This window comes from Poromitra crassiceps (genome assembly GCF_964638095.1).
Source record: "Poromitra crassiceps genome assembly, chromosome: 3".
Taxonomy (NCBI): domain Eukaryota; kingdom Metazoa; phylum Chordata; class Actinopteri; order Beryciformes; family Melamphaidae; genus Poromitra; species Poromitra crassiceps.
Genome location: NC_139625.1, coordinates 39527251 through 39537443, shown reverse-complemented (window position 1 = coordinate 39537443; position 10193 = coordinate 39527251).

The following is a 10193-nucleotide window of genomic DNA, read 5'->3' as shown; positions in this document are numbered from 1 at the left end:
TTATTATATTACAAGAACATTGAGAAAAATGATCCTGCTCTCCTTCTCATGTCAATTCCCAAAGGCAAGACAACTCTCTGGCGTGTGTGGGGTGAGAGTGTGCGTTTCTGTGTCTGCACGCAGAAGCCCACAGGGGTCTGATTTCAGTTAAGCCACATTATTGCTCAAGTGTGGTATTCTCAGACTGTTTCTTCTGCCTTGTTCTTCTTCTGTAGAGAGGCCTCCATCACTCTATATCCAAGAGTGAGAATACTGTATATTCCCCTACATAAATAAACTGAGATCTCACGAGGAGAGAAATAAGGAAAGCATCCATTCTCATGCCAATCCTAATCAAATCTTGTTTGTATCTGTGTGTTTGCGTTTGGGTTAGTGGCAATTTAATGTCAGGGACCACCAGAAACGTTTGTTTCCTGGAACAGCAGAGGAAGTTTTTTGTTTTTTTTCATCCTCTCCATGGCTCATTTTTAATGTCTCTCGTTTGTCATTTATGGAAGTCTCAGAACATAAGGATGTGGCTCCGCTAAGCCCCCCGGCTATTGTCCCAACATGTGGTCCAGCTCTTTCACAGAGTGCTATCGGACAAACCGCGCCATTCAGGCTTGATGAGTGTTCATTTAGAGTGAATAAATCTTCTTAACATGTTGCTTTGAATGTGTCCATTAAGTGCTCGTGATGAAACGTGGGCTTCACCCCTGGGATGCTGCAGTCGGTCAATAATATGTTTTAGAAGATCACGTGAAATTTCGCAAAGTCATATTGACTTTTTGAAACCAAAACGCAGTCTGACTTGGTGTTGCACAGCTCCTAGTTAGAGTGTGGCGTCTGTGTTTACAGCCAAAGCTTCCAGGGTCCCAGGCCAGACAGCTCCAAGTGATTCCATCCCAGCAGAGGTATTGACTGAGGCGGTGGCAGAGGTTAATCTGGAACATACTTGTGACTATGTCGGCCTGTGTTATCCTGCTGTCTCAGCCTCCCTCTTGATTTATGGGCCTCATCTCGCTGCTGTTCGCCATGTCTCTTCTCGGACTTAAAGGATTAGTGGAAGTGACGTCAGCTGGGTTTCCCCCTGCCTCCACTCAGACTGTTCCTACAGACACAGTGTGTCTCTCTCGGTCTGTGTGCAGGTCTGTGTGCAGGTCTGTGTGCAGGTCTGTGTGCAGGTCTGTGTGCAGGTATGTGTGCAGGTCTGTGTGCAGGTCTGTGTGTAGGTCTGTGTGCAGGTCTGTGTGCAGGTCTGTGTGCAGGTCTGTGTGCAGGTCTGTGTGCAGGTCTGTGTGCAGGTATGTGTGCAGGTCTGTGTGCAGGTCTGTGTGTAGGTCTGTGTGCAGGTCTGTGTGCAGGTCTGTGTGCAGGTCTGTGTGTAGGTCTGTGTGCAGGTCTGTGTGTAGGTCTGTGTACATGTGCGCTGTAACCTACCCCAAGTGGAAGCGCTATGTGTTGACGCAAGTCCACAGTGCCACTATACTATAGTAGTGTATTCTTAGCACCGGTCCAATCTCATTTTGCTGTTGTGTTGAGCTAATGATAGTCCGCTAAACACTGTGGAGAGTAAAATCAACACAGCCAGTGACTGAGAAACCCTGCCTGCCTGGATCCAGGGAATTGGGACCACATGTGCTTACTTGCTGCTCTCTCCTGCCCTCAATGTCAATTCTCCATTTATTTAGTTATGGCACAATTTAGAAGAGCCCACGTCACATCCATGATGACAGCAGCCATGCCTGCTTTGAGCATGTCACTTCCTGAGGTTGTGGGATTTCCATTGATTGCGGGGGAAACCTCCGAGGAGTTCACGTCTTGGCCTACTCTTAAGGACACCTCGTGCTGCCTGTCACGTCATTCATCGCACAGCTCCTGTGCCTTGTCATGTGGCCTCACATTCAGTCCAAACAAACGCATGACAGCTAAAATGATGATGAGAGATGAACGTGGAGGAGTATTATTATCGCCATGGCGCCACGTCATTAAGAGTCAAATACAGGTCAGTCAGGGTTCATCGGGGACGAGACACTTCACTACTCTACTATGTGTGCTATCAAACTGCGTTGTGCGTTACGGCACTCCAGAGAATAGTTCTCTACAGATCATGCCTGTTATTTGTTGGCAGTATGAAATAAAATAACATAAAAGTGCACACCTTAGCTGTGAATTTTCACAAAATTCCCACATTCTTTGGGGATTCAGAAAGAATTATATGTTATCCCTACAAACATGCTATGGGACTGCACTGGGTCTACTAGTTCATGCAAGGCTGGAGCAACCAACGCATATGCTATTCTGCATACTCCAATCCCATCGTTCCTATCTAATGGAGGGAATTTGGCATGAGAGAGTAGGTACTGTACAGAGACATGAATGTTAGCGTGAGCTTTTTCTGGATTACATCAGTGGGAACGAGTGAAATCTCCACACAATGCCACGATCCTCATGCTGCCTTTCTTCGGCGCCAATCTGCGGTCTCTATATGGCAACCGGAACAGTAAACTCTGAGTGACCTGCCTGTCATGTGACCTGTGCATGTCATTCCTCAAAAGCTACAGTGGGGCATGTTTCCCTTTGACCGGGCAGGGAGGTCACTCACTCACATATACCAGCCGCACACACGCACAACCACACGTTAACACGCACATGCTCACACATACAAAGCGCGGAGCTCTTGCGACTGCTCATCCTACAGTACCTCGTCCCCCTTCCCCCACTGACACCTCTGCCATTGCTCTCCCCTAAGCTGACCCCTCCCTGAGCCCGGTCAGAATGTGCCTTTCACACGGGCAGCTGGCCAAAGCAAATAAACCAGCAGCACGCCAGCTAACGAGGGCGTGAAAGGGGTCAGAGGGGGAGGAGCTCGCCGGGAGGTGCCAGGAGTGACAGAGGGAGGGACATGGTCACGCAGAGAAAACAAGCCCAGCAAGAGCGAGCCAGCCTTCTCACGCAGGGGCCCAGACGTGTGTCCTGTCATGCAACAGCCGCCCCATCAAGCCAAATTAGGGCTGACGGAGGTAATAAAGCGAGGGAGCAAAGGAAGAGAGAGAGGAGAGGAGGGAAGAGCAAACCAATCTTTCTCCTCGGAGACACTGAAAAACGAAAGGGAGGATATATTAGTCACATTTTAGCCCACGACTCTCACACAACAACTCCGGTGGCCTCAGTGTACCTCAGAGTGGCAGGGTGTCTGCACGACAACACCTCCGCCATGCATGTCCTCAGTTAACCTTCCGCTAAAAGTCATCTTACAGAACTTTGAAGAGCTGGCTCATCCATTTTCCTTTCAGCAAAAGAAAGGTATGAAAGTAAAGTATAAAGTATAGTGCAAATATGGCAAAGATCATTTGGCGACACGCAGCTACTACTAATCCTACTGCCAGCAGCCCAACTTTATGTCTGTTATATATATATATATATATATATATATATATATATATATATATATTCTTTCTTTCTTTCTTTCTTTTCTTTTATTCACACACACTTGAAAAAATATACAACTTGAAAAATGAAGGAAACCAGAGTGTGCAATTGGGAACCCCGAGGAAGCTTTCTGAGCTTTTGGTGGGGACCCACAAGAAACATAAATTCTGACATTAAATAAACAATTTTCATACAGTATAGAACAGACAAAACAAACACAACAAAATAGGACAGGGTACTGGCCTAATACCCCCACAACGTATAATACAAGACATAGGACAGACAAGACAATTCCCAGTCAATTTCAATTCAGATATGTGGCTAATAGTTGATTCTTCAATATTTTTTTAAAAGAGGAGACAGAGTGTGACATTTTTATGGTTTCATCGAGCTCGTTCCAGATCTGCGGGCCCCTACACGCAACACTAAGATTAGTGCAATGCAGTTTCCTGGTTTTACCATGAATAAGATGTTTCGTCCTAGTGTCGTGTGCGTGCAGAGGCACACAGATTGGAACGAGCTCACGTAGGCGGCGGTTTAAATTGTATGTAACCTGGTACATCAAACAGGCATTTTGGAAGTAATTGTATTCAGTAAGGCGTAGGAGATTATAATGATAAAATAAAGGAGCAGTTGGTGAATTGAAATCAGAAATATAGGTGAAAAGAAGCGGCTGGCCGCGTATCGGAGGAAAAATGTGTTAGTCTACGGCTCTCCACAGATCAGAAAAGGGGATGGAGCAACGACCGGTAGAGCAATTGCGGTGAAAATGGGAGAAAAATCTGAAAAAATAAAAAAGTCACTAACTATAATGTAATATAGTTATGTAATAATAATGTAATGTGAAAATGTGTGTTGTGTCTTGCCTAATCATAGTTAAGACAGACCCTCAGCTTGGACAACAAACGCAAAAAGCAAAGAACAAGGAGACCAGAGCTCATTGATGAGGCCAGTCTGCCTCCACTGGGAGGCGATCAGATGGTCTGAGGAGGGATATGTCAGCTAGCATAGGTGGTCTGTGCCAGATGTGAGGTGTAGGGTGCCTCTCGGACAGCATATGGAATACATTGTGCGTGAGGGACTCCTCCGAGACCGCTCTCTCTGAAACTATTTGCTTTGTGAGGCAGGCAGCCCCCCTCCTCTGACAGAAACCGTGTGATTGAGAAATGTTTCACCTTTAGCGATGGGTGCCACGAGGAAGAGGGGGAGAGGAGCAAGTAGAAGGACAGGAGTGAGAAGGTCCAACTTGAAGGTTGTTTGTGTCTGGGTCTGCCTCCATGGGATGTCTGGGGCGGGCGACCCACAGGAAACACGTCTCAGATAACACCATTCATGTTGCTATCGGTTGGGGTCATAAGCCAACATTTAACAACATGTTAGAACTTTGACATTTTTGCAAGTAAAATTGCTAAATATTAAAGTTATATTCTGTCTATATTTCATTACACATTACACACGCTATTCTGTAAGGTCTGTGTGTTTTCAAGATGGCTTTCAAGGTATTGAAATGGCTTTCAAGGTATTGCTTTCAAGGTATTGTGCACAAAATATGCGATTCACAGTCTTCAGGTCTGCCTCAAACACAGTTCCCTCCCTGTGGCTGGCACAGCAATGTCAATGAATGACCAAAGCATATCGAATGGGCAGGAAGAGCCACATCATCCCCTATGAAATAGAGGGCAGACGTCAGTATTCATTGCACATGTCTGTGAAATTGTTCCCAAACAATGACAGAGCGCCACTCACAGCTATGCCTGCAGGGCTTCTTCTAAAGACCAGAGAAAAGTGTCTCCATTGTTCACCGCTAATACTAGTTTCTCTGGGTTTGTTCTGTAAAGTTAAGGAGAACCTGACAAACTCTCCAGAGAATCAGGGACCCTTGACTTTCTTAGATATCATTTTGTCCTCCTCCTTCCTCTCTACACACTCTGCTCAAGACAAAGATGGGAAGATAGGAGGTCTATCCACTTCAGGATGCTACAGAAGACAGGGTGAAAGAGGTGTCAAACACCCACATGATGGATAGTGTTCCACCCTCTCCAGTGTGAACTCTAAGGATAACCATTTCAAACTAAGCCATGAACAGTAGATACTTTTCTCTCTGTCAGCGGAGACATTCTCTCGCCACACAATAAGATCACTAAATGGCTATTAGTCTGCTAACAGCTACGTGTTTACATTCCCCCACAAATGACTGCAGCGCCAAAAAGAACATGCCTTATATAGGCACAATCCCAGCCCACTGAGTATTTGAACTTGTCCCATACATAAATATAAGACAAGGCCAGATATCATCATTGTAAATGGTGATTTCTCTGTCTAGACCCAGCCTGAAACTCCTGACCGCAAAAATAGAGACTCTCAGGCCGACTAAAGCTTTGAGGAAAGGTAAGATGATATAAGAGCTTCAATCATGCTAGCAGAGACATTGTTACACAAAAGTGTGCGTGCGTGTGTGTGTGTGTGTGTGTGTGTGTGTGTGTGTGTGTGTGTGTGTGTGAGTGAGTGAGTGAGTGAGTGTGTGTGTGTGTGTGTGTGTGTGTGTGTGTGTGTGTGTGTGTGTGTGTGTGTGCATCTGCCTGTATATAAGCATCTTTGTTAGCAGCTTGCATGCATACGTATGAGTATGCATGAGTGCTTGGGTGAAGCAGAGTTTCAAGCAGTCTCAACTGTTTGACTGTAAAGAGCTGAACAGATCAATGGTTCCCAGTTATTTCCACATGGGCCGAGCCACAGTGTGGGCTACAGTCTGAGATGTGGTGAATTACACAGAGGATGAGGTGGACCCCAGTGCAGCTGGGACTCGCGATTCGCGAAACATGCCAGAGTGAAATAATGCCTGGAAACTGAGTGGTGATTTGTGAGAAATGATGCTGTGGGATACATGTGTTGCATAAATAACATTTAGAATGTACATAGTGTCTCGACCTGCTCTTGTGTCCCTTAGGACAGTTTTCATTCAGTCCAACAAGTGAATAGTCAATGGTCAGATTGGTCAGGGCAAAAGTCTGGTGCGCTCATTTCTCTTCAAGTCCCAGACTGAGTGTTATAGATATATCCCAAAATAAAACATGCTGGAAAGGGCAATGACTAACTTTAAGTGAACCAAAAAAGTCTTCCAGCGCACACCAGGGTAGGAATGACACTTGTTTTTTATTAGATTATATTTAAAAATAAGAAAGAGCGCGGGCAGGAAAGCAATTACTAGAAGGTGGCTAAGACCGGACAGACCCACAGTAGATGAATGGATTGATATAATTTACGAAATATATAAAATGGAGAGAATTACTTTTTCAATTAGACTGCAACAGGACAAGTTCATGAAAAGATGGGAAAGCTGGATAATGTACATCATAAATATTAGACCATCATTTGTGTAAACTGTAATAGCGTTTGTTTTTTCTGTCTGTATGCTGGATTGTTTTATTTCATCCCCCCATAAGAAAAGGGGTTAGAGTAGTATGAAGGCACACCCCATTGCTCGGTTTCGAGCACTATAAAAATGTGGATTATTGATGTAAGTTATTGACATAGGATAGAACATTTGGGAGTAATGGTCAGTAACAGTATAAAAATGTAAGACAACATCATTATGTGAATTGACATCGGAATGATTGGGTAGGATGTTTGTACATGGTTGAGCATGATGAAAAGATGGATACAATGAGGAAAATGTGTGAAATGTATAATGGACCTGATAATTCTATAATAAAAAGAGAATTAAAAAAAATAAAAAAATAAGAAAGAGCGAACTACGCGTTTCACAAACTGCTTCATCAGATTTGCTGTGTGCATAATTGCCAACAGGTGTAAAGTCATCAGGTGCCGATTGCTGGTATATCAATTACCCAATAGAACACACCTCAAAAATTAAATAGACAACTTCATACAATACAATAACAAGCACTGCTGCTGTGCACAGGGCATCCTCACAGGGCATCATCACTGCTGCTGTGCACAGGGCATCCTCACAGGGCATCATCACTGCTGCTGTGCACAGGGCATCCTCAGCTGTTTGACTAATGGCATATCTTTATCCTGCCTCTTGATTTGCTTCTCCAAGTCAGGCAAGAGAGTGGTATCACTCTAGCTCAACTTAACCAACATCAATCAACAAACACAAGAACAAGGTGGAAATCCAAACGGACAAACGATCTGGGAATAGTTTGTTATTTGTACTGTAGGTCAGAGGAGCCTGTTTGACACTCTCAGTCATCATCTGCGTTACCTAGAGAACACACAACAACAGAACAAATGGTCCGAGGGGATAGATCGGCCCTGAGATCGGCAGAGAGTAGCACTGCTGTTCTCCGCCTTTCTGGAGCACAAACATGTTCTCTGGCACAGAGAAGCCTTGACCCCTGGACATACAAGGAAGTCAGGGCCATCCCTCACCGAGAGCCAAATATGACAAGGCGCAATTTGAAGAGCCTCTGAAGGCAAAAGAGGGTGCCAGACTTGTGTCATCCTCATGGATCACAGGGCTATTTCACGTCAGCTCGCTCTCAGCGCTCATCCCTACTTCTGTATTTACAGACAGATGTGTAAACACTTTAGCGGCTTGTTCCAGCAAGGAGAGACGAGCATGACTAGGGTGTATATCGCTGTTGTCATGTGAAACCCCAGTAACTCCAAACATCTGAACTTTAGTTGAAGGATTACATGTCCTCTATGGGTTGAGAATGTCCTCTGACCTCTTGGGCTTCTGAACTCCTTTCAAAACCACTCAGATAATGTCAAAAATACATCAGGGTAAAAAAAGAAGGCTATTTTCTTATTTGGTAAATGGTAAATGGTAAATGGCCTGCATTTATATAACGCTTTTATCCAAAGCGCTTTACAATCAGCTTTTTCTTTTTCCAAGCTTTGTCTGAGGGGAGGCCCACATTCTCAGACTTTGAAAACACTATAGATAGGTCATGAAGAACCTCTGGGACTGAAAATGGGCAAAATGTGGATGGTTGCTTATCAAATGTATCAGATGTAGAGAAACAGAAGCACACAAGTTAGATAAGGATGTTTAATCTTTGAGAAAATTGAGAAGCGGATTACACAAAAGGGGCTGCAACAGTAAGACGTCCCTAATATTTCGTACATTCACTATATTTATAATATTGCTTCGTAATATAGAACTAGAAATACCGCATCGCGGTTGTATGCATCCACTAGTTTTGGTTCAAGTGAGATGTTATATTGTCTCTCCTGATTCTAAATATAGTTGAATTGCTTGGTTTGAGCATTTTATAAAATGTAGATGGAAAAATGAATGGCAGATGAATAGATGGAACTAAATACCACATCACGGTTGTATGCCTCCGCCAACAAGTCATCAGTCTACATCCATGTCTGTCCAGACTCATACAAGTGCAAATACCCTGAGGCCCACAGCACAGTGGTGTGGCCATTCAGCCTTATGACACCTTAGATAATTTTTGGGGGTACTTCAACAGCACGGCCATACAAGGCGGACATTTTTTGTTAGGTTAGGTTAGACCACCCAAATCTGTGTTTTTATTTTACTGTACATCCCAGAACATGGCGCTAATGGCGTTAGCATTGTCCATCCACATACTGTTGAACGTTAGCATTTGAGCTAACGCTATTGTAACCAACTAGGATGCACATTGCACATGCAACATTACTAATCTGATTAATATGACATATTTGGGTGATGTACCCCATCAAATTGCTGTAGCAGGCTGTTTTAAAGCTAGAGCAAAGTTTCTGGTGTCATCTGAATTACTTACTTACTTTGAATATGAAAAATATAAATGTTGGTATAATAAACTTTGATTACCAGTCCTTTTCATCAAATTAGTAGCTATAATTGGGAGTGATGGTGTTACAGTAGGCTACTGGTGGAAGTGCACAGTCACAATCTGGCCCTCTGAGGAAATTTTTTGTGGCCCTCACTATCATCAAATTTATCCATCCCTGCCCTAGACATTCCCCCAACCCACCCCTCGACCCATCCCAACTCTCTATGACCTTCATATCCCTAGCAAGAGCCATTTATCCTCAGCCCCACCCCTTCCTTGAACCCCACACCCCCTCCCACCACCCACATCCCCCTAGCCACTCTCTCTAACCATCCCTCGAACCCCAACCCTCTACGACATTTCTATCCCTAGCTATGTCCTATTTTTCCTAGCCCTGCCCCTTTCCCTCCCCATGCCCGTTCCCACCACCCACATGGCCTAGCCACTCTCCCTACACACTCCTCGAATCCCAACTCTCTATGACCTTCCCATCCCTAGCTATGGCCCATTTTACCTTCTTTGATGAAACTTCTTTGATGAAACGTGCGGTCGTGAGGTCACAGTGACCTTGAATTTTGACCACCAAAATCGAATCAGTTCATCTTTGAGTCAAAGTTGATGTTTGAGCTAAATTTGAAGAAATTCCATCATGGCGTTCCATTAGATATCGTGTTAACGAGCATGAAACGGGCGGTCGTGAGGTCACAGTGACCTTGAACTTTGACCTTTGACCACCAAAATCGAATCAGTTCATCCTTGAGGGCAAGTTTACCTTTGAGCAAAATTCGAAGAAATTCCATCAAGGTGTTCCTGAGATATCGCGTTAACGAGCTTGAAAATGGTGTTCGTGAGGTCACAGTGACCTTGAACTTTGACCTTTGACCACCAAAATCTGATCAGTTCATCCTTGAGTCCAAGTTGACATTTGAGGCAAATTTGAAGAAATTCCATCAAGGCGTTCCTGAGATATCGCGTTAACAAACATCGGGCGGGCGGACGTATGGACGTACGGCCAACCCGAAA